Source organism: Vigna umbellata, chromosome 5 (genome assembly GCF_029865625.1).
Source record: "Vigna umbellata cultivar VRB3 chromosome 5, Vumbellata_1.0, whole genome shotgun sequence".
NCBI classification, from domain to species: Eukaryota; Viridiplantae; Streptophyta; class Magnoliopsida; order Fabales; family Fabaceae; genus Vigna; species Vigna umbellata.
This window is the reverse complement of record NC_142169.1, coordinates 53,424,024-53,450,197: the sequence shown is the minus strand read 5'-3', so window position 1 is coordinate 53,450,197 and position 26,174 is coordinate 53,424,024. Positions and strand designations below refer to the sequence as shown.

Here is a 26,174-nt window from a genome sequence, read left to right as displayed (position 1 = left end):
AAATAGTTATTAACAGCTTCAATTTTGATGAGAAATCGTTTATCCATTTTAAAAAATTTAACAAATAGGACCAAATGACATCAAATTTTCACAGGACCAAATTTTATCATTTTTCACAAATTGAGATCAAATATTGAGACTAAAAAAACTCTAGGATCAACATGATATATTTTTTTTTATGAAAACAAATAATACGTAATTAACCTTGTACTTAATGCACATGCAACCTTTAGCAAAACTAACATAACGTGAGATATATTCAATGTTGCAAGTCATAAGATGTGATAATTTTGAAAATAATAATATAGTAAAACTTGTTTTGATTTTTATCATAAAATTTAGAAATCCAATACAACAATAAAATCCTCTAAATTTAGGTCAAACATATAAAAAAAGAAAAAGAACATTTTACAATAGAATAAAACTTTAAAACAAAAGAAAAAAGGGTTAAATATGTTTTTGGTCCCTTAACTTTCAGCGAAAATTGGAATTAGTCCCTCTTCAAAACTTTGGCCTAATTTAGTCCCCAAACTTTAGAAATGTGTGAATTTAGTCCTTTTAACTAAATTTTGTTAGGTTTATTTGATGTTTCAAGTGCGTTTCATGATAGCATTTGAGTTGTTTACACCGTTTGACACATTTTTGCTTCAATGTTCACTGAGAAATGCGTTTGAAACATCAAAAAAAGTTAACAAAATTTGGTTAAAAGGACTAAATTCACACATTTTTAAAGTTTGGGGACTAAATTAGTCCAAAGTTTTGAAGAGGGACTAATTCCAATTTTCGCTGAAAGTTAAGGGACCAAAAACATATTTAACCCAAGAAAAAAAGAAGACATAAAAAGTAAAGATTGATATCTATCGATGTTTGTTGTTGACTAATGGTAGCATGCTCCTAAGAGTCCGTGATCCTGTTATTGCAAACTAAAATTCGTGTTATGACCTCCAAAGTGATAGCAATGGTAGCCAACAATATGATTATGCCTAAATAACTCTTCTTCCACATATTCTCAACATTCAAAATATCAAAACCTTTTAAAACATTCCATGTGGTCAAGGCAATACTTGTGTAACCAACTACGTAACGAAAAATGTTCCAACATATTTTGTACTTGTGATCCTTCTTAGGCCCAAAAAACACAGCAACACAAATTTGTGCAGATGCAAGACACATTAGAATGATTCCAACGCATTGAAGAGGAGCATGATGAACCCCATAATGTTTTCCAATATACAAACCAGTCCCAAACCCAACAATAGCGATAAAAAAGGCCAATGATTGGCATGCTTGATGTAGGTGAAACCAAGTGTCTCCTAAACTGTCAAACACCTTCAAGTGATGACCCATCATCACTCTAATAGGAATCATTATTCCATGAACTTGTATAATTCACAAGCTCAAAACACATTTCAACTTAAAATGGATAAATATAAAAATACAAATTATTTCTTACGTTTCTCAACACGGTTTGTGAGTTCACATCTTTAGTGACTTTAGAAACCTTGTCGGATATGAAATTAATGGTTCCATAGGATCGAAGATTGGAGAGTGAGAAAGAGTGAGGCCTAAGGGTGTATGAAGCAGAAAGGCTATAAACTGAAAAACTGAGATTACCCTCTTGTAACATTGTCACATAACTGGTTTTTGGAGATATGTGTGCTCTGATGGTAACATTTGATGTATGAATTGCAACGAATGCTTGTGAACCCAGCATGCCATTTAAAGTAGGATTGATGGCCAATGCAACCCAATTTGAATCCTTTGTGTTGGCTTTGTTAAATGCAACATCGACTATATTTGATGAAGGATGATAATTCCAATACAATGAGGATTCAAGATCAGAAAAATCTTCACAAACTGTATAATTGATGTGTTTTGAAAACCCGTATGATTTCCATGATTGTGAGATGCTGGGGACAATCCTAACAACTAAAAATGTTAACAACAAGAATATTGTATTTTCAATTGAACTCATAATAAAAGAGAAGAAAGTAGAGGAAAATAATCAACGTTAAAATTGAGTCTAAGTACACTAAATGACACCTATATTTATAGGTTTACATGGTTTATGAGCGAAGATATTTTTATCTTATATAAAAATTTAAAATATCTTTTTAAAATAATTTTTATCTTCCTATCTTAAAAGACTAAAAATATATTCTTTTCAAAATTAGAAAAATCTTAATAACGTATTTTTTATCCCAAATATATGTTCATCAAATATAGATAAAATAAAAACATTATTATGCATATCATAAAATCAGAGTTCAGATAGTGTACTTCTTATTTTAAAATATTTTTCATATTTTTATTTTATTATCTTTATGTTTGAAGAAGTAGGATTTAAAACCCATAAAAAAATAACATCTTTACTATAAATATATTTTTTCAATTAAAATATCATTTTTAATTTAATTTAATTTTAAAATTTTTATTATGGAAAAGATCTTGTTCTTAAATTTGATAAAGAGAGATCTTAAATAAAAATAATATAAAAGAGAAAAAAATAAAGAAAGTAATCCATAAATCATGAACAAAATAGATTAATACATTATCTAAACTTTAGTCAATCGAAATTTTAAATATCTGAAATATCTCAACAGAATATAATAGTGGATGAAGTAAATATGCAGTCATATTCACTCTTCCAGAAAATTAAAAATTTAATCAAAATTTAAATTGAGGGAGTTTAAATCTTAGTGAAGCAAACTCCTTTATGTACAAAACACAATCATTAGGATAAACATGTATCTTTTGATATTCAAGAACCATTGGACATAAAATTTTCTTTGCCTTGTAATTATGAATAGGTAGAGTATTATTTTCTTGAATAATCTCCTTCAACAACTCCAACAACTCAGTGAAACTTTTGTTGGTCCATCCATTCCTTGCTTTTAAGCTGAACAACTTCAAAGTTGTAGAGAGACGTGTAAAGTTCGAGCATCCTGGGTATAACAGTTGCTCTGAATCATTTATAAGCGAATCATACAAATTAGCTCTTCCAAAATTCTCTTCACTAACATAACGTATCATGTCCTCTAAATTATCACTCAACCATTCTTCATCATAATCAGTTCCTCGTCACGTGTAAGCTGGTCTAGTATTTCTCCATGCCAAATCCAAACGGTATAAGTTCTCCTTATGTCGAACATGAATATGTGGTCACGCATATTGCCTAAGTCTTAGAGTATTTAATTAAGACAACAAACACAAGGACAAAAATATGTCCCGTTCATAAACTTTGTATTTTTTTCAACATATTGCAAGAACTCTGAAACACCCTTTTCATATTCTTCATTGATGCAACGTTCACTCATCCAGCTTCGATCCATACTATGTTCATAACATATTTCATCAGTCTCAATTTTTGAACTCTCACAAGGTTAGGCCCTACCCATTAAGAAAAATTATTTTTCATAATTTTCTAAGACACATGCAAAGAAGTCTAACATGATAAATTTGATAAGATTTCGGCAGCATTTCGTATTGGTCTTCGGAATACACGAAATGAGAATGGTCAAGGATGACCACAATCAAATATGCATCCAGAGAAAAACAGAAATAATATCAACCAAAATTTTATCAATCTTATCCGTAAACTCCAACATACATGTTATAACAAATTATGAAAAATCATTTTCCCAAACTATCCAATCGGAATATTCAAAATTTAACACAAACTATTAAAAGATTAATCGTTTGTGTTAAATTTCAAATGGGAGCTAAGTTTCACTCAATGATTTCGTACTTATAATATAACATGTTAATTGTCGCAACCGGAATCGCGACGGGACGACGATCCAAAAAGAAATCGGTTTTGGAAAAGAGATTTGGAGTCGCCACCATAGTTTATTCTGGAAAACTACAGAAAAACCACAAAACGATAAAGCACGGTCCACGAAAACCAAAGATTGGGTTCGGGAGTCGGTTACGCGTGGGGAAGGTGTTAGCACCCCACAACGCCTGCCCTAAGGCAGTACCTTTAACTAAATGCACGAATATGATGTGGTTTTCAAAATGTTTAACTATCCCCTAAAATAAAATTCTAGATAAACAAAACATATTTTTTAGTTTTTTGGGCCCGACAAGGATTGACCTTGCTCCTACGTATTCTCATTCAAAATGAGAAATCAGGGTTACGTAGTTCTTTTAGAAAACTGCTTTGAAAATTGGTTTGAAAATTGTTTAGAAAATTTTGTTTGGAAAATGATTACGGATAAATTTGGATTTTTGGGAAAGTGAACCTGACAAGGGCTAGCCTTGCTCCTACGTATCTCCACTTTTGATGGAGAATCAAGGATCACGTAGTTCTGGGTAGCAAGACTATTTGTTGTTTAAAATTGTTGATGTTTTCGGGTTTTTTGAAGATTTTATACCTTTTTTTGTATTTTGTTTAAGAAAGAGAAAAGGTTGTTAGCACAAGGACGATGCGTGCGATCACACATGTGCATAAACCTTTAAAACATATTTTTTGGTTAATTTTACTTAAGGAAAAGAAAAGGTTTTTAGCACAAGGACGATGCGTGCGATCACACATGTGCCTAAACCTTTAAAACATATTTTTTGTAATTTTAATTAAGAAAGCGAAAAGGTTTTTAGCACAAGGACGATGCGTGCGATCACACATGTGCCTAAACCCTTAAAACATTTTTTTGTAATTTCAATTAAGAAAGAGAAAAGGTTTTCAGCACAAGGACGATGCGTGCGATCACACATGTGCCTAAACCCTTAAAACGTATTTTTTGTAATTTTAATTAAGAAAGAGAAAAGGTTTTCAGCACAAGGACGATGCGTGCGATCACACATGTGCCTAAACCCTTAAAACGTATTTTTTGTAATTTTAATTAAGAAAGAGAAAAGGTTTTCAGCACAAGGACGATGCGTGCGATCACACATGTGCCTAAACCTTCAAAACATATTTTTGTAATTTTATTTAAGAAAGAGAAAAGGTTTTCAGCACAAGGACGATGCGTGCGATCACACATGTGCCTAAACCCTTAAAACATATTTTTATAAATTCCTTTATTTAAATTGTAAATATTGCATTATTAAATATATATTTTAGGATAAGTAAATATCTAGAATAAGTAGATAGAACAAAAATAAAAATAATAAATAAAAATAAAAATAAAAATAAAAGAAATAAATAAGACAAATGAAATAAGATAGACAAAAATAAATGAAATAGAATAAAATAGAATAAGAAAAACAAACAAATAAAAATAACGAGCGTTGGGTGGATCATAAACGGACGTTGAGAATGAGGAGAAACGAGCGTTTAACGGACACTCGTTGAAAGTGGGGAGAAAGAACGAGCGTTCGTTGGGTGGATTAACGAACATTCGTTGAGAATGAGGAGGAACGAGCGTTGGGGGGAATCAGTATCACGAGCGCTCGTTGGGGGAAGTTGACGAACGTACGTTGAGAAACGAGGCTGAAGGACGAGCGCTCGTTGGGGGACGAGCGGACGCTGGGAAACGAGGCTGAAGGACGAGCGCTCGTTGTGGACGAGCGTTCGTTGGGGAGATGGTGAACGTACGCTGGGAAACGAGGCTGAAAGACGAGCGCTCGTTGTGGACGAGCGTTCGTTGGGGAGATGGTGAACGTACGTTGAGAAACGAGGCTGAAGGACGAGCGCTCGTTGGGGGACGAGCGTTCGTTGGGGAATTGGTGAACGGACGCTGGGAAACGAGGCTGAAAGACGAGCGCTCGTTGTGGACGAGCGTTCGTTAGGGAGATGGTGAAGGCGTTGAGAAACGAGGCTGAAGGACGAGCGCTCGTTGGGGAACGAGCGTTCGTTGGGGAATTGGTGAACGGACGCTGGGAAACGAGGCTGAAAGACGAGCGCTCGTTGTGGACGAGAGATGGTGAACGTACGTTGAGAAATGAGGCTGAAGGACGAGCGCTCGTTGTGGACGAGCGTTCGTTGGGGAGATGGTGAACGTGCGCTGGGAAACGAGGCTGAAAGACGAGCGCTCGTTGTGGACGAGCGTTCGTTGGGGAGATGGTCACCCAAACGGTCCGTCCAAGAAGTTGACGGACGGACGTTCGGAGAGGGGGTAGATGACGAACGTTCGAAAAAGGCCGAAAACGTGCGTTTATTATGGGCTTGGCCCACCCGGTGGTTTCTAACCTAGAATTCCCCTAGGGGTTCTCTGACTCTACACTCAATGCTGCTTCCCTCCATCGAGACCCAGGTCTCTTTCTCTCTCTGACCAGGAAAAGCTAGGGCTGGGATTGCCTCCCTTGAACACCTGCGCCATTACTTCCTCCAACCAGCCACCGCGCCACCACCTTCCACCCGTCTCGGCGTCGGCGGCGACCCCAAGCACCACCGGAACCACGACGTTCTTTCCCCTTCTCTCTCGCACTAACCTAGGGTTGAGGCTCTTCCACCTTGGGCACCTCCTGTCGCCGCCTCTGCCAGAGCCGGCCACCGTCGCCTCTAGCTGGAGCGCGCTTCTTCACCGGCGCCACCAGTGTCACTTTCCTCCCTCTCCGTTCGAGGGCTTTCCCGACTGCTAATCGTCCCCGCAAAACCACATTTCCCTCTCTTCTTCCCCTAATTTTTATCGTTTTTTTTTATTGATTTACTGATTAATTTGAAAATTACGAGTGTGTGTTGTGTACATCTGAATGTGAGGGGTGAATGCTGGATTTGTTCTGCCTTGTGTGTTGATTGGGTTATGCTTGTTGGAGGTGGCGCCGGAGATGTTAGGGAGATGAGAGTGATGATACTGGAAGTGGTGCCGGAGATGAAAGTGGCGAGAGGCAAAGGCTCTGGTCAGAAGTAAATGATGAATGGTCCCGGGGTGAGGGGGGGTCGAGGTTGGATTATAGTTGGAGGTAGATGGTTGAAGATGCAGGGGATAGGTGACGGCTCAGTGTTGGAGAGGTGGTATTTGCTGCTTGAGGATTCTATTTTGCTGAGGATTGGAGATGATCTGAAACGTTGAAGGGTTCCCTGAACAAGGGAAGAAAAGAGAAAAGAAGAACGGGTTTTGTGTTTGTTTCTGTTTCTGAGTTTGGCTGCAGGTGAGGGGGAGTGACACGCCGAGGGAGTTCTCGGTGGTTGAGAGGGCAGTTCCAGTGGGGAATGGAATGGTCAAGGGAGGGTGAAGATTGATGTTCTATTGCCTCTGTTACATGATTTTTCTGTTATGTGTTTTGTGTTTACTGCTTCAATTTCAGTATTGATGATTGGAGATGAACAGAGGCTTGGGGGACATAGCTTATGGAACCTACCTCATTTTGAGCTTGCTTGGAATAGAAAAATAAACCCATAGAAGTGGACGTGGGGAGGGTGGTGCGACAACGAACATATACAGTGGAATGTATTCAAACAACAGTCATACGTAAACAGCAACTCCAACAGAGATATGTATAAGGGCAAACAAACAACTCTCTAAACAGCATTACTTACCTCTCGAAGATCCGCTTGCTACGGTCAATCTCGTGCTTCCAATGAGTACTCTTCTCCTTTGAGTGGCTGATTTCTGTCTCTCTTTGCAGGTGCAAAAATGGTGAAGAATTCCTCAGCCAAATCTCAAGAGAAGGACCCCTTTTGTTTTTCTCTCAAAAATCAGAATCCCCTCCAATATGCTCTCCGTGTTTTTTTCTGTGCCATTCTCTGTACCAAAACCGTACACCCAAATCGCGCCTCTGCCACCCTGCTCTCCTCCAAAACGTCTCTGCCACCACCTCGGCTTTCTGCAGAACCGTTTTCTGCCCCTCACTCTCCAACATACATACTTTTTTTTGTCCCCCAATCCGAAAACATTCTCTCCTTTCTCATAATTTTCTTCTTTTATTTTTTTATTATATATATATTTTTTTATTTAAATTTTTTTTTTAAAAAACCGTATTAATTATATTAAGCAAAATAAACTTTAAATAGGTAAAATTGAAGATGAAAATAAAATAAAATAAAAATAAAATAATAAAAGTGTAAGAAAAATATATTTGCATATATATGAAGAAAAATAAGATAATATATGTAAATAAACTAGAATAATACAAAAATAATAATAACAATAAATAATAATAAAAAAAAATAATGAGAAAAGAAATAAATAAATAACAATAAATAAATAAATAAAAGATAAAAACGAAAATAAAAGATAAAAATAAGAAATAAAAATGAGTAATAATATAATAGACTATAGTAAAGCCAAAAACGATCCGGACGAAATTTGGTATTGACAGTTGCCCCTCTTTACTTAAATTTTACTAGATAATATGACAAAGTGATGTTTTCATATTATATTGTAAAAGATAAGTAAAGATAGAAATACTAATTTCGTCTGGATTTCAAAGGAGGCGAAATGAAGGAAGAATAAAAAAACTTATCCGAGTAGATACGATAATTGAATTCAAAGAAAAGTGTCTTGATGCAACACAGGGGGTTCGACCATTGCCGAGCAGAGGGCCTAAAATCACAGAAAAACTAGAGGCGCCAGACAAGACTGGGCTTGAAACGCTGAACCAAAACCGTGCTTGAGGGGAACGAGGTGTACCAACCTCGTGGAGGGTGTACAAACCCTGAACGAATGACATGAGGTGTACTAACCCTATGGATGAATGCTATGAGGTGTACTAACCCTATGGAGGGTGTACAAACCCTATGGATGAATCATGTGAGGTGTACTAACCTCGTGGAGGGTGTACAAACCCTATGGATGAATGATGTGAGGTGTACTAACCTCGTGGAGGGTGTACAAACCCTGAACGAATGATGTGAGGTGTACTAACCTCTTGGAGGGTGTACAAACCCTATGGATGAATGATGTGAGGTGTACTAACCTCGTGGAGGGTGTACAAACCCTATGGATGAATGATGTGAGGTGTACTAACCTCGTGGAGGGTGTACAAACCCTATGGATGAATGGAATGAGGATCAATAGGCTCGACGAGTGCCTTGAGGTGAGCTATCGCAGAAGAAACTCTTGGATTCAGATCTTTTTTTGAAGAAACATTGGTAAATACTGAGCAAAACATTAGAGAGATTTAGATATAAAGGTCTGCTAACCTTTTTCACCACATCATTTTCCCTTTACGGATTTTTGAACAATTTTCTTTGCTTTCTATGAAATGATGTTATGTTATGATGGTGCATGAATGCATATGAGCCAGTGGTTTTGTTCCCTTCTTTTGCTCTCGCTTTCCCTTTCTTGCACCTTTTTCTTCTTCTTTTTTTTTTTTTTTTTTTTTTGTGAAAATTCTATGCTTGGAATCCGTTGTCAATGTTGACGTCAAACGCGATGTACGTTCGAAATGCATTCAATCAAAATAATGACAAGAAGCAGTGGGTTCTTTGATGAAAAGAAGAGAACGTAACTAGGGGTTCAAATTCCCTCTAGCACTAGCTTGGCCCTAGAAAGGTGCGGGAGACGAGTATGAAAGGTGGCTGGTTGAATGATTACCTGTGGGTAACGTTAGCATTTGAATTTTTCTTACATTGGGAGGTGTTGTTAGTATCTACACATGCATGGCCCGCAAGGGCTGCCCCAACTTTGTTGCGTATAGTAAACTTGATTTGGAGAGGTGGAAAGGTTCGGGTAGGAAGGATTGCCCCAATTTGGCGATTCTTGATTGACGGGGAGACTTCACATTTTTTTGTCTTTTCTTTTTTTTCGATGTTTCATTTTCTTTCCTTCTTTTTTTTTCTCTTTTCTTTTGAGTGATTGTGTCATTCACCACATCATTTCGTTTCAGGGTTAAAATCGTGAGAAAGATTAGGACAAACAGTCTTCAGTCAGCGTGGACTTTTATTGGCTTGTACCGTGGCTAAAGGTCAAAGGGTTTTGAAAGAAATGGATAATGAAGGCTCAAATAAGTGTTTGGCGGTTAAATTGTTTCAACAAGAATCATTTGCAAGGTGTCGAGTCAACTATCCCTAAAGATTTGAGACTTCGGGCATCCTTTTATTTTCATTGTTGTTTTTTTTTCTTTCTTTTCTTCCCCTTTTGGGTCGCTTGCTTCGTTGTCTCTGTTGTGTACTTCTTTGAGACTTTATATATTTTTTATTTCTTTTTCCTTCTTCTTTTTTTTTTCAGAAATCCCCTCCTTGATTTCGGATGCCCTTGATGTACCCTTTAGGTTGACATCGATGTGCTAATGATTCTTGTCGGGGGTGATGAAAACAAATATAATTTATGGCTCAAAAGGGGTGCAATTGGATAAACTTCTTTTAACGTTTGGATAAAGAAAAAATGGCCACACGTCACTCTGAATCTTTGCTTACCTTACTTTCTCGCGACCTTAGCCCTGGAATAAAACTCAGTAGTGGTTGACACATCGACTTCATTATTTTTCCCTTTCTTTTTTTCCTTTTTTTTTTGTTTTTTTTTTGTTTTTGTTTTTTTTTATCTCCCAATCAACAGATCGTCGGGGATGTGTACCATGATGAACACTGCCCCAGTATTGGATTCATGACAACCCCTTGTTTTAATGGGAAATGAAAAGGTTGAGGGTTCAAGTAGTATGAATGCAGATGCTCTAGCCGGAAAAGAACGATGGTTACCCCCGAAACCTTGCATCAGGAGAAGACCCAACTTTGGTATTTTCAAAATTTATTTTGCTTTTGCTTTTCGAAAACACTACGCCCTTGACAACCTCATTGACAACGAATTCAACATGTATCCTTTCTTTTGCTTTCTTTTTTTTTATTATTTTTTTATATTTTTTTTTTATTTTTTTATTTATATTTTTTTTTATTATTTTTTTTTTACTTTTTTACGACACCCACCGGGACCGAGCTAAGCCGACTGAATACCCGTGATGCTTTTATTGACATTCGTTCAATTATTTCGTTTTCAATAATTTCAGAAAGTATGAACAAAAATTTAATATGCGGTATTCATTGAACGAAATAACACAGATTACAACAATTTAAAAGACAATGTTAATATTCGCTAACGACAACCCCTATCACAGAATCATCATACGTAGAACTTTTTGACCGCATCAGAATTAACCGGTAACGGTAATTCCTCCCCATCCATCCTTGTGAGAATTAGTGCCCCACCAGAGAATGCTTTCTTCACCACAAACGGCCCTTCATAGTTCGGGGTCCACTTGCCTCTATGATCTTTTTGGATGGGCAAAATCCTCTTCAACACCAGTTCGCCTTCATGAAACTCTCTTGGGTGCACCCTTTTGTCAAACGCCTTTTTCATTCTCCTTTGATATAGCTGTCCATGACACACTGCTGTTAACCTTTTCTCTTCGATAAGGTTGAGTTGGTCGAATCGGGTTTGAACCCACTCAGCTTCCTCTAACTTAGTTTCCATTAACACGCGTAAGGAGGGAATTTCGACCTCAAATGGCAGTACCGCTTCCATCCCATACACTAGCGAGAACGCCGTGGCCCCAGTTGATGTTCGTACTGATGTGCGGTATCCGTGCAAAGCGAAAGGAAGCATTTCGTGCCAGTCCTTGTAGGTGACCACCATCTTCTGCACAATCTTCTTGATGTTCTTGTTAGCAGCCTCTACTGCCCCATTCATCTTTGGACGATAAGGAGAGGAATTATGGTGGTGAATTTTGAATTCCTCACATAACTCCGCCATCATCTGATTGTTCAGGTTGGTAGCGTTATCAGTGATGATCTTGTTAGGTAGCCCATACCTACAGATCAACTCCTTCCTTATGAATCTAACCACAACCTTTCTAGTCACGTTGGCATACAAAGCAGCCTCAACCCACTTGGTGAAATAGTCGATTGCGACTAGTATGAAGCGATGTCCATTTGACGCTTTTGGTTCTATAGCTCCGATGACATCTATTCCCCACATCGAAAATGGCCATGGTGCAGACAACACGTTCAGAGTAGTGGGTGGCACATTGATATTATCTGCATATATCTGACATTTCTCACACTTCCTCACGTGTATGCAACAATCGTTTTCCATGGTCAACCAGAAGTAACCAGCTCTTAAGATCTTCCTAGCCATCGAATGTCCATTCATGTGTGTACCAAATGTACCTTCGTGCACTTCTTTCAATATCAACTCGGCTTCCTTTGCATCCACACATCTGAGGAGAACCATGTCATGGTTTCTCTTGTATAAAACATCCCCACTTAAGATGAAACTGCCGGCCAACCTTCTTAGTGCTCTTTTATCGTTTTCAGACGCATCCTCAAGGTATTCTCGGGTTTTAAGATAACGCTTGATATCAAAGTACCAAGGTTTACCGTCTAACTCCTCCTCGATGAAGTGGCAATATGCTGGCTCTGCATGGCTTTTCATTTTGATTCTTGGTAATTCTGCATCTTGATCAACCTCAAACATTGACGACAAGGTAGCCAGTGAGTCTGCTAATTGATTATCTTCTCGAGGTATATGGTTAAATGTGATGGAATCGAAATACTCCATTAATCCCCTGATGTAAGCTTGGTAGGGAATTAATTTTGTATCCCTAGTTTCCCATTCTCCTTTCAATTGATGGATGACCAAAGCTGAATCTCCATACACATCCAGAATTTTTGCCTTAGACTCAATTGCTGCTCGAATACCCATGGCACAGGCTTCATATTCAGCGATGTTATTTGTGCAGCTAAAACACAACCTTGCCGTCATTGGTATATACTGACGCTCTGGGGAGATAAGCACTGCCCCTATTCCATGTCCCATCACATTCGAGGCTCCGTCGAATAACACCGTCCACGCTTTTTCGTTTCGGTCTTCTTTGTTCTCTTCGAATAGAGCCATGATATCCTCATCAGGAAATTCGGGTTGCATTGGTTGATAATCACAAAGGGGTTGATGAGCCAGGTATTCTGCTAGTGCGCTACCCTTGACAGATTTTTGAGTGACATATACGATGTCATACTCTGACAATAGCATCTGCCATCGAGCTATCCTTCCAGTAAGAGCAGGCTTTTCAAAAATATACTTGATAGGATCCATCTTGGATATCAACCATGTGGAATGACTCAACATGTATTGCCTTAAACGATGAGCGGCCCACGCCAATGCGCAGCAAGTTCGCTCTAACGATGAATATCGTTGTTCGCAGTCTGTGAACTTCTTGCTCAAGTAATATATAGCGTGCTCTCTTTTGCCATCCTCATCATGCTGACCCAACACACAACCCATTGACTTGTCCAATACAGTCAAATACAAAATGAGTGGCCTTCCTGGTTCTGGTGGACGTAATACAGGAGGGTTTTGTAAGTATTGTTTGACTCTCTCAAAAGCGGCCTGACAATCCTCATTCCACACCACAGCCTGATTCTTTCGTAACAACTTGAACAGTGGTTCACAAGTAGCAGTTAAGTGGGAGATGAATCTAGCAATGTAATTCAATCTACCCAAAAACCCTCGAACTTCTTTTTCCGTTTTAGGCGCAGGCATTTCCATTATCGCTCGCACTTTGTCTGGATCCACCTCTATCCCCCTCTGGCTGACAATAAAGCCCAACAATTTCCCGGATTTCACTCCAAATGTACATTTGGCGGGATTCAGTCTAAGCTTATACTTCCTCAATCTCTCGAATAACTTTCTCAAGTTGAGGACGTGTTCTTCTTCTGATTCGGACTTCGCGATCATGTCGTCCACATAAACTTCAATCTCCTTGTGCATCATATCATGGAAAAGTGCCACCATCGCCCTTTGATATGTTGCCCCAGCATTCTTGAGTCCAAAAGACATCACTTTATAACAAAATGTGCCCCACAATGTAATAAAAGTAGTCTTTTCCATATCTTCTGGCGCCATCTTGATCTGGTTATACCCCGAAAAACCATCCATGAACGAAAACAGTGAATACTTGGCTGTATTATCAACAAGGGTGTCGATGTGTGGTAATGGGAAATTGTCCTTTGGGCTTGCGCGATTCAAATCTCGATAATCGACACACATCCGAACTTTACCATCCTTCTTAGGCACCGGTACAATGTTTGCTACCCATTCTGGGTATCTCGCCACAGCTAGAAACCCTGCATCGAATTGCTTCTGTACCTCCTCCTTGATCTTCAAGGACATTTCCGGTTTCATCCTTCTTAGCTTTTGCTTTACCGGTGGGCATTCCGGCTTGAGTGGGAGCTTGTGTTGTACAATATCTGTATCGAGGTCTGGCATGTCATTGTAAGACCAAGCAAACACATCCCTGAACTCCCTCAATAAGTCACGCAATTTTTCTTTCACTTCTGCCTTCATGGTTGTACCAATCTTCACCTCCTTTACCTCATCCTCATTCCCTAAATTGAGTACTTCAACATCTTCCTGGTGAGGTTTCATCTCCTTACACTCTTGTTCCACTAGTCTCAACAGTTCAGGAGGGGGTTCCGGGTCATCATCACAATCATCTTCCGCATTATTGACGGGGCGCCCAAAATCAGGAATATCAACATAATTACTTTCAAAACATTCATTGTCATATCTGCATTATTTGAGTTTATGAAAAGAAAATAAATAAACGAAAAACGACGAGGAATGCAAAATGATGATAAAACACAAACAAACACACTTTGATTATCGCGCTGAGCATAATAAACTAAAAGCGTCAACCCGTAAGTCATGAATCCTAAAGCCCCGGGTAAAGCTATAGGATTAATTAAAGTTATTACATCTTATTCAAATTAAGCATCACGGGCAAATCCAGCATCTCCCAGTTGTCGAGTCGTGCATCCGGGGAGCAGGCCCACACGCAACTGAAGCCTTCCGATCCATCTTCATCTCCCACAGCTGCTATGTGGCCAGCGTTAACCCAACCAGCACTGCGAAAGCTCTCCTTGAGGTCACAGATACGAATTCTTCCCACTTTGGGCTCCCGTCTTTCCATCCGAGCCAGACTACGCTCCCTCCTTTCTTCTATCAACCTTCTCCTATCTTCCTTGGTGGGCTTGTATCCCAGGCCATACCTATTCTTGTTCTCGACGACCTCCAGAGGGAATGCTCGCCCCTGTCCATACCTACCCAAACCTTTCCCATGCATGTAACCTTCTTTTAACATGACTTTGGCCATCATGATAGAAGCACGCGACAGATGTGGGCTGATCGCGAATGGCTCCACGTAGGTGTTTCCCACGATCTCCAGAGATTGGAAAGTTGCCTCGAGAGCTTCCTCGGCTACTTCAATATAACGGGAGGATGATGGTCCGCTCACAAGGAGGTCCTCCTCTCCTGATACTATCACCAGCTTATCTCCCATAACATATTTCAGCTTTTGGTGTAGTGCGGAAGGCACAACTCCTGCAGAATGGATCCACGGGCGACCCAACAAACAGCTATAAGCCGGGAGGATATCCATAACTTGAAAGGTCACTTGAAAGACACAAGGACCGACTTGAACGGGCAATTCAATTTCTCCCATCACTACCCTTTTACTGCCGTCAAATGCCCTCACGATCATAGAGCTCGGCTTCATATGCATTCCATCACAGGGGAGCTTCTCCAATGTCGATTTTGGCATGACGTTCAGAGAGGAGCCATTGTCCACCAAGACACGCGCTATAACGTGATCCAGGCATTTCACAGAGACATGAAGGGCTTTGTTATGACCTCTCCCCTCAACAGGTATCTCTTCATCAGTGAAGGTGAGGTAATTATTAGCAACGATGTTGCCAACAATGCCCTCGAACTTGTTCAGAGAAATACCTTGTTCTACATGAGCCTCACTGAGTATCTTCATCAACAACTTTCGGTGGGAGGCAGAGTGCATGAGTAATTCTAGCAAGGAGATCCGGGCAGGCATGCGATTCAACTGTTCCACCACTTTGTACTCACTCTGTTGTATGAACTTTAGGAATTCACCAACTTCTTCTTCAGATATTTCCCTCTTCTCCTCTGTGTCTGGGGTCTCCTCGGCCTCCACGTTCTTCCCCCTCAAGAACTCCTTTGCTTTTGCAGCCATTGATGCTTCCCTATCATTGGTTCTTTCTCTCGCCAATTCTGGTGGTGTAAAGATTCGACCACTTCTGGTCATTCCACCAATGCCTGATATGTTTTCCACAGTCGGATTTGCATATTCTCCCTCATCTAATGCAGTTGCCCCAAATCTCCATGGGACGACTTTCTCGTTCTTATAAGGGAAAGGAGTTGGCACTCGGATGACCACAGACGGATTTCCTTCAGTTACCAGTGCAGGGGTGGTCCTAGTAAAATGGATCACCAAAGGTTCGGGTAGAGTCACATCAGATTCTCCACCAATTTGTGCAAATACTTCTTCCTCTCTGACCTTGCGGCACACTTGCATCAGATTTCTATCAAGTAAGTCTTGTAGAAAAATCTCAAATTCCATACATTCCTCAATAGAGTGCCCGGCCTCCGGATGGAGTGCGCAAGCTATACCCAGATCATAATCGCCCTTCACTAGGCCCTTCTTCAACAAAGCTTCAAAGATAAACCTCCTAGAACTTCGGATTTCGCCCACATCTCTTATCAGATCCTGGTTTCCAACCTCGACGGCATTCGTCGAGGAACTCCCGTGCCCGGACAATGGATTAGTATTGACGTTGGGCTGGTCCTCTTGAAACTTTAACCAACCCGAATCTATCAGAGCCTGAACTTTGTATTTGAGAGCCATACATCCTTCGGTCGAGTGGCCAACGCCTCCTGCATGATAACTACACCTGGCATTCGCGTCATAACCCCTAGGATACGGCGGCTGTACAGGCTTCATCGGACAAATGGCGACCAGACCCTTTTTGACTAGGTTAGGTAACAATTCAGTGTAGGTCATAGGGATTGGGGTGAACCTAACAAATTGATTTCCCCTTGGGTTGTTGTTGTGACCCACATTCAGATTAGGGCCCATGTTTGCGACCGGTCTTGCAGCTTCGGTTGGGATACGCTGCGGTGGATAATACGCTTGTTGTTGTTGAGGCCTAGCTTGGTGAACAAACGTGGTGTTAGCAGCATAAGGAGGTGAGTTTAAGTATGGTCGATAATTAGGATTGGGAGCTCGTCCTCTCCACGCAGGCATTACCGACGCAGCATGTACCTCCCCCTCTTTTTTCTTCCCCTGATTGAAGCTGGGCTTTTTGTAGTTTGTAGCTGCAGGTGGGCCATATGCTATCTTCCCGTTTTTCAATCCAATTTCTATCCTCTCACCAATGATGATGGTGTCAGCAAAATTGACAGATACATTCCCAACCATATGTTCATAAAATGGCGGCTGGAGTGTGCTTACGAACATCGACACCATCTCCTTATCAAACAACGGCGGCTCAACTTGAGCAGCCAACTCTCTCCAACGTTGGGCGTACTCTTTGAAAGTTTCATTGTCCTTTTTTGTCATATTCTGCAGCTGCAGACGGTCCGGAGCAACATGAGTATTGTATACATATTGTTTTACGAAGGCGTCAGCTAGATCCGCCCAACAACGAATTCGGTATGACTCTAGGTGGGTGTACCAGTTCAATGCCACCCCAGCCAAACTTTCCTGGAAAACGTGGATGAGTAGGTGCTCATCATGAGCATACGCAGCCATCTTTCTGCAGTACATGGTCACATGGCTTTTAGGGCAAGTGTTACCCCTATATTTTTCAAACTCCGGCGCCTTGAACTTAGGCGGGATTTTCAAGCCCGGAACCAAACTTAATCTGGCCGCATCTCCAAACCCGTAGCTCTCAACTCCCTCAACAGCTCTCAACCTCGCCTCCAGACTTTCCAACCTACCCGTAGCTCCAACGAGGCTACCGAATCCCCCAACCACCGTGGCGTGTGGTGCAGCTTCGGCTGAAAAATCCTCCCTAGCAACCACAGGCGGTACTGGGGTCACCCGAATTCCATCAGTGGTGTTGGTCTCATTCATTCCCGTGCCCACCATGGGAGCCGACACTAAGACAGGTCCCTGAGTGCTGATTGGTGGTATATTGACAGTCGCGGGAAACGAGAATGAAGCGTGCTCAGCTTCTGAGTACTCTCCTACAGGAGGAGCGTAACCCGGAGGTAAACCATACAGTGGGAAAGGAACTGATTGGCTCGCAGCGTTGAACATTGGGGGATAAGGGTGAGCATTCCCCTCAACATGCGCAGATGAAGACTCTCCAGTAGTCTTCATGGATTCAAGCGCCGCCAAGATCTGGCCGATCTGGTCCTTCAACTGGCCAACATCCGTTTTGAGAGACTCTTGTGACTCCTCCCAGCTTGCCATGGCTTTTGAGTTTGCCCGGGTCCGGTAGGGATGTCGTGGAAATTTGGTCGTCGTTTTTTCTCACGCGTACTGCTTTATTATTTTAATTAATTAGATGGAAATGAAACATGCTGAACAAAAGAAAAGATGATGCATGCTAGTAATAGGGGGAAATCACAAGATTGTAATGACATCGCTGATGGAAATTAACACAAGCAGATGCTAAACAACATCCCACGCCTTTCATTTAAAGGGAAACAAGTTCATTACATTTCTTACAGGAAACAAATCATAAAGATCTCAAAATACATCAATTCCTATCCCGAGTGATGAGGGATTTCATCTCGTCTATCAACCGTTTACAGTGATTAATAAAAAGCTCTATCTCTACTGGTGGGCTATAAAAGTGGGTACTCGCTTCAGCTTCCGACACCATTCTGGGGATGTCTTCAATTGCCCCATTTGCCAAAGCAGCCAACTGAGAGAAGCTTTCCTTCCAATGCTTTACGGCCGTTTCTTGCTCTGCGATGTGCTCTTTCATTCGCTTTATCAAGGCCTGATGCCTTTCTTCAAATTCCATCGACCTCCATCGCTCCTCCTGCTCCTCGATGTAATCCTCCATCTGCTTTAACATAGCTCGATATTCCCCTTCAGCCTCTGCCAGCTTCCAGCGCTCCTGATTCAACTCCGCTTCAAATGATGTAGCCATTTCCTTCATTTGATGCCCCGATTCTTGTACTTGGACTTGCGCTTCCCTTAGTCTTTTTAGGGCTTCCCTTTTATCCCTCTTGGTTTCTTCATAGAGTTGTTTCCACTGTCTGCCCTCTTCTAGAGCCACATTCTTCTCATTCACCCTCATGGATAACTCCTTACTCGCGGCCGCAAGATCCTGTTTTACTCGGAATGTATAATCTCTCTCTGCCTTCTGGCTTTTGACAATGTTTTCATAAGCCTGTGACTTTTCTTCGTTATCATTCCTCATATCCACAAAATCATTGCGAGCTTTCTGTAATTCATTTTCCAACCTAGCATTCCTCACCCTCAATTTCTCCACCTCAACCTTCAGCTGTTTCACCTCTTCACTTTCTGGGGCTTGGGATGTTTCTTCACTTGCTGATTGATCATTGATGGGCTTAAAAGGCAACTTGACTTCTCTTACCCTCTCCAGAATCCAGGTATGATAACTAACTCTGCTATCAATCACTCCACTCCTCAGGTCCTTCTCTGCTCGCACCACATTTTCCCAGGCACTTCTGACTCTCCTCAACATTTCAGTACAATGTCCGTCCTCATAGTAGATGAAGAAGGCTGTGAGATAATCTGGTGAAGGCGCTCCCTTCATAGGATATCCGAACTGTCTTTGGACCAAAACAGGGTTGTAGTTAATACAATACCTAGCGCCTATGAGAGGTATGTTAGGGAAGTTGCCACAATGATGGATAGATGGTTTAGTCTCAAGCAAAGGAAGGCGCCATTTTACGTTTCCCTCTCTCAAACCGGCAAAGAAAAGAGTCCACCCATTACCTCCTTGATGCGACAGATTCTCAGGTGAACTTCTAACATCGACTACCCCCTTAAATACTCGTGCCGTCATCCACGCATATAACGCCGGCAAACAACAAAGAATCCTCTTCCCTTTTCTCTCCTGGCAAAAACTCATAGTCCCATACACATCTGCGAGGACTGCTGTTACAGGGTTTTCTGATCTCGTCTTTTTTGCCACGAAGACATCAATAGCAGTGTAATCTACAAAGTCTTCCAGCTTGGGAAACAGGACAATGCCAAACACAGTGAGGGCTAGTACATCCATGAAGGTCTCCCATTCTTCCCTATCGCCCAGGTCGTGCAAATATTGTTCAAGGTAACCTTGTGTCAGCCCCCGAATTTGATGTCTCGTTATCAACCGGTTCTCCAATTCATTTGGCTGTAATTTCATTATAACAGCAAGGGTAGAAACAGAGGCATGATGCTCCGAGTGCTGATATGGCTTGGTACCCTCTAATGGCAAGCCCAGAATATGCTCAAATTCTTCTACAGTTGGCGCCAGCTGGAAGTCCTGGAAGGTAAAACATCTCAGGGGAGAATCATAATACTGAGCTAGAGCTGTAATAGCGGGCAACTGTACTTTCACCTCCATTAAACTCAACAAATTCCCATATTTCCTCCCGAAGGCTTCTCTCTGTATGGTCTTGAGTCTTCGGCCTAAATTTATCAACCCGGTCAAATTTCCAACATGTGTCCTTAGGCTAGACTTCTTTCTTAAAATGGCGGAGTTGGTATGCAGTGTAGCATCAGATCTGGTGTCAACATCCATCTCGTGTGAAGTCAAGTGTATACTTGTGATTTCCCCTAAAACCAACATGTTACTAAATGATGCATGAATATGATGCATGATAATAAAACAACACGATGAATCAAATGCATGCATGGTATGAAAATGCAATAACATAATTTTCGAAAGAGAACGAACAGCGTGAGGATTACAAGAATACACGTTTCTCCCTTTGTGCCCTAATAAAGGTTCAATGGCTTGGATTCGAGGTCAAGTATATGCAATCTCACAAGGATGGTCTCCTGAACCTAGAGGTCAATGGTCACTAGAGCTATGGCCCCCTTCATAGCATCTCCACAACAGTCGAGTAATCAACTAGATGAGGGGACACAAGTGAAGAGAACAAACTCTAGCTGGAGTTCTCACGATAGCCAGACAGGAAGTACATCCCAGAATGACACCGCTACACAACTCCTCTAATTCTAAGTTGCGCTCAGACCCGGGTATAGGGCCCCACTCATGATATGCACAAAGTGTGTGTGTGAAGGGAGAATGCAATGCATACCCAAACCCTCACCTGCAAAACAACCAGAAAAATTCTCAGGCAGATATAAACATGTTTTCTACCCTAGGGTTCCATATTCAACAATTCACATGCAGTTATTCCAACTATCAAACACAAATAAAGAAAAAAAAAAAAAAAAAAAAAACAACAGGGGAAGAAAAACACAAAGAAAAATCATGTCAAATTCGCGCATCTAATTAAATGGCCTGACTCTCTAGCGTTCCCCAGTGGAGTCGCCATCTGTCGCAACCGGAATCGCGACGGGACGACGATCCAAAAAGAAATCGGTTTTGGAAAAGAGATTTGGAGTCGCCACCATAGTTTATTCTGGAAAACTACGGAAAAACCACAAAACGATAAAGCACGGTCCACGAAAACCAAAGATTGGGTTCGGGAGTCGGTTACGCGTGGGGAAGGTGTTACCACCCCACAACGCCTGCCCTAAGGCAGTACCTTTAACTAAATGCACGAATATGATGTGGTTTTCAAAATGTTTAACTATCCCCTAAAATAAAATTCTAGATAAACAAAACATATTTTTTAGTTTTTTGGGCCCGACAAGGATTGACCTTGCTCCTACGTATTCTCATTCAAAATGAGAAATCAGGGTTACGTAGTTCTTTTAGAAAACTGCTTTGAAAATTGGTTTGAAAATTGTTTAGAAAATTTTGTTTGGAAAATGATTATGGATAAATTTGGATTTTTGGGAAAGTGAACCTGACAAGGGCTAGCCTTGCTCCTACGTATCTCCACTTTTGATGGAGAATCAAGGATCACGTAGTTCTGGGTAGCAAGACTATTTGTTGTTTAAAATTGTTGATGTTTTCGGGTTTTTTGAAGATTTTATACCTTTTTTTGTATTTTGTTTAAGAAAGAGAAAAGGTTGTTAGCACAAGGACGATGCGTGCGATCACACATGTGCATAAACCTTTAAAACATATTTTTTACTTAAGGAAAAGAAAAGGTTTTTAGCACAAGGACGATGCGTGCGATCACACATGTGCCTAAACCTTTAAAACATATTTTTTGTAATTTTAATTAAGAAAGCGAAAAGGTTTTTAGCACAAGGACGATGCGTGCGATCACACATGTGCCTAAACCCTTAAAACATTTTTTTGTAATTTCAATTAAGAAAGAGAAAAGGTTTTCAGCACAAGGACGATGCGTGCGATCACACATGTGCCTAAACCCTTAAAACGTATTTTTTGTAATTTTAATTAAGAAAGAGAAAAGGTTTTCAGCACAAGGACGATGCGTGCGATCACACATGTGCCTAAACCCTTAAAACGTATTTTTTGTAATTTTAATTAAGAAAGAGAAAACGTTTTCAACACAAGGACGATGCATGCGATCACACATGTGCCTAAACCCTTAAAACATATTTTTGTAATTTTATTTAAGAAAGAGAAAAGGTTTTCAGCACAAGGACGATGCGTGCGATCACACATGTGCCTAAACCCTTAAAACATATTTTTATAAATTCCTTTATTTAAATTGTAAATATTGCATTATTAAATATATATTTTAGGATAAGTAAATATCTAGAATAAGTAGATAGAACAAAAATAAAAATAATAAATAAAAATAAAAATAAAAATAAAAGAAATAAATAAGACAAATGAAATAAGATAGACAAAAATAAATGAAATAGAATAAAATAGAATAAGAAAAACAAACAAATAAAAATAACGAGCGTTGGGTGGATCATAAACGGACGTTGAGAATGAGGAGAAACGAGCGTTTAACGGACACTCGTTGAAAGTGGGGAGAAAGAACGAGCGTTCGTTGGGTGGATTAACGAACGTTCGTTGAGAATGAGGAGGAACGAGCGTTGGGGGGAATCAGTATCACGAGCGCTCGTTGGGGGAAGTTGACGAACGTACGTTGAGAAACGAGGCTGAAGGACGAGCGCTCGTTGGGGGACAAGCGGACGCTGGGAAACGAGGCTGAAGGACGAGCGCTCGTTGTGGACGAGCGTTCGTTGGGGAGATGGTGAACGTACGCTGGGAAACGAGGCTGAAAGACGAGCGCTCGTTGTGGACGAGCGTTCGTTGGGGAGATGGTGAACGTACGTTGAGAAACGAGGCTGAAGGACGAGCGCTCGTTGGGGGACGAGCGGACTCTGGGAAACGAGGCTGAAGGACGAGCGCTCGTTGGGGGACGAGCGTTCGTTGGGGAATTGGTGAACGGACGCTGGGAAACGAGGCTGAAAGACGAGCGCTCGTTGTGGACGAGCGTTCGTTAGGGAGATGGTGAAGGCGTTGAGAAACGAGGCTGAAGGACGAGCGCTCGTTGGGGAACGAGCGTTCGTTGGGGAATTGGTGAACGGACGCTGGGAAACGAGGCTGAAAGACGAGCGCTCGTTGTGGACGAGAGATGGTGAACGTACGTTGAGAAATGAGGCTGAAGGACGAGCGCTCGTTGTGGACGAGCGTTCGTTGGGGAGATGGTGAACGTGCGCTGGGAAACGAGGCTGAAAGACGAGCGCTCGTTGTGGACGAGCGTTCGTTGGGGAGATGGTCACCCAAACGGTCCGTCCAAGAAGTTGACGGACGGACGTTCGGAGAGGGGGTAGATGACGAACGTTCGAAAAAGGCCGAAAACGTGCGTTTATTATGGGCTTGGCCCACCCGGCGCCACCAGTGTCACTTTCCTCCCTCTCCGTTCGAGGGCTTTCCCGACTGCTAATCGTCCCCGCAAAACCACATTTCCCTCTCTTCTTCCCCTAATTTTTATCGTTTTTTTTTTATTGATTTACTGATTAATTTGAAAATTACGAGTGTGTGTTGTGTACATCTGAATGTGAGGGGTGAATGCTGGATTTGTTCTGCCTTGTGTGTTGATTGGGTTATGCTTGTTGGAGGTGGCGCCGGAGATGTTGGGGAGATGAGAGTGATGATACTGGAAGTGGTGCCGGAGATGAAAGTGGCGAGAGGCAAAGGCTCTGGTCAGAAGTAAATGATGAATGGTCCCGGGGTGAGGGGGGGTCGAGGTTGGATTATAGTTGGAGGTAGATGGTTGAAGATGCAGGGGATAGGTGACGGCTCAGTGTTGGAGAGGTGGTATTTGCTGCTCGAGGATTCTATTTTGCTGAGGATTGGAGATGATCTGAAACGTTGAAGGGTTCCCTGAACAAGGGAAGAAAAGAGAAAAGAAGAACGGGTTTTGTGTTTGTTTCTGTTTCTGAGTTTGGCTGCAGGTGAGGGGGAGTGACACGCCGAGGGAGTTCTCGGTGGTTGAGAGGGCGGTTCCAGTGGGGAATGGAATGGTCAAGGGAGGGTGAAGATTGATGTTCTATTGCCTCTGTTACATGATTTTTCTGTTATGTGTTTTGTGTTTACTGCTTCAATTTCAGTATTGATGATTGGAGATGAACAAAGGCTTGGGGGACATAGCTTATGGAACCTACCTCATTTTGAGCTTGCTTGGAATAGAAAAATAAACCCATAGAAGTGGACGTGGGGAGGGTGGTGCGACAACGAACATATACAGTGGAATGTATTCAAACAACAGTCATACGTAAACAGCAACTCCAACAGAGATATGTATAAGGGCAAACAAACAACTCTCTAAACAGCATTACTTACCTCTCGAAGATCCGCTTGCTACGGTCAATCTCGTGCTTCCAATGAGTACTCTTCTCCTTTGAGTGGCTGATTTCTGTCTCTCTTTGCAGGTGCAAAAATGGTGAAGAATTCCTCAGCCAAATCTCAAGAGAAGGACCAGAGCTGTGTCAAAACCCTTTTGTTTTTCTCTCAAAAATCAGAATCCCCTCCAATCTGCTCTCCGTGTTTTTTTCTGTGCCATTCTCTGTACCAAAACCGTACACCCAAATCGCGCCTCTGCCACCCTGCTCTCCTCCAAAACGTCTCTGCCACCACCTCGGCTTTCTGCAGAACCGTTTTCTGCCCCTCACTCTCCAACATACATACTTTTTTTTGTCCCCCAATCCGAAAACATTCTCTCCTTTCTCATAATTTTCTTCTTTTACTTTTTTATTATATATATATTTTTTTATTTAAATTTTTTTTTTTAAAAAAACCGTATTAATTATATTAAGCAAAATAAACTTTAAATAGGTAAAATTGAAGATGAAAATAAAATAAAATAAAAATAAAATAATAAAAGTGTAAGAAAAATATATTTGCATATATATGAAGAAAAATAAGATAATATATGTAAATAAACTAGAATAATACAAAAATAATAATAACAATAAATAATAATAAAAAAAAAATAATGAGAAAAGAAATAAATAAATAACAATAAATAAATAAATAAAAGATAAAAACGAAAATAAAAGATAAAAATAAGAAATAAAAATGAGTAATAATATAATAGACTATAGTAAAGCCAAAAACGATCCGGACGAAATTTGGTATTGACATTAATCATAATAACACAACAAACTTTATCACATGTTTTAACTAACAACACAATCACATGCATACCCAAAAGCCAACAACATGCATATCCGAAACCAATAACATGCAAATCCAAAAAGCCAATAACATGCGTACCCAAAAACCAATAACTTGCATATATCCAAAATCCAATAACCTGCAAATCCAAAAGCCAATAACATGAATATCCAAAAGCCAATAACATGCATATCAAAAAGCCAATAACATGCAATTCTAAAAGCCAATAACATGCATAGACAAAAACTTTTAAACAAGAACACTAACCTTCTTAATAGATTAAAAATGTAGTGGAGGGAAATGGAGGAGTGCAAAACGTAAGAAATCGCCGCCCCAAGAACGCTGCCGAAGTACATGAGCAAAACTGCACCAAGACTCAACGAAAACGCATTTTAATCGGTTCAAATGAAAGATAATTCATCAAAGAGTAATGTAATCAGAATAAAATTAGTTTTAAACGGTGCAAAAGTGAGAAAACAAACCTTAAAATCGTAGCCCATGGAGAGAAAACGCGAGAAAGATGATGAACAATGAGTGCATGTAATTGCTGCCTCGTGCGCGGGTTTAGTAATAGTAGACCATTAGACGTCGGCGCCCCCCTAGCCGACGTCTAAATGGCTTTACACGTCTACTCCCCTGACTAGCCGACGTTTGAAGGATTTAAAAGTTTGGGATGGGAGTGGCTGACGTCTAAGCCCTATTTAGACGTTAGTGCTGAGTAGCAGACACCTATAGGCACTGCAAAAGTCACTTTTCGTAGGCCATTTAGCGTCGGGGGAAGGGGGTGACGTTTAAATAGTCTATAGATGTTAAAGAGGCGGGATCAGATGTCTAA

General features: G+C 40.8%; 1 pseudogene; it reads right to left on the bottom strand.

The window, feature by feature from the left end:
• Nucleotides 1-894: 894 nt before the first annotated feature.
• Nucleotides 895-25,839, bottom strand: LOC148198607 (cytochrome b561 and DOMON domain-containing protein At5g47530-like; annotated as a pseudogene).
• Between the last annotated feature and the right edge of the window lie 335 nt (nucleotides 25,840-26,174).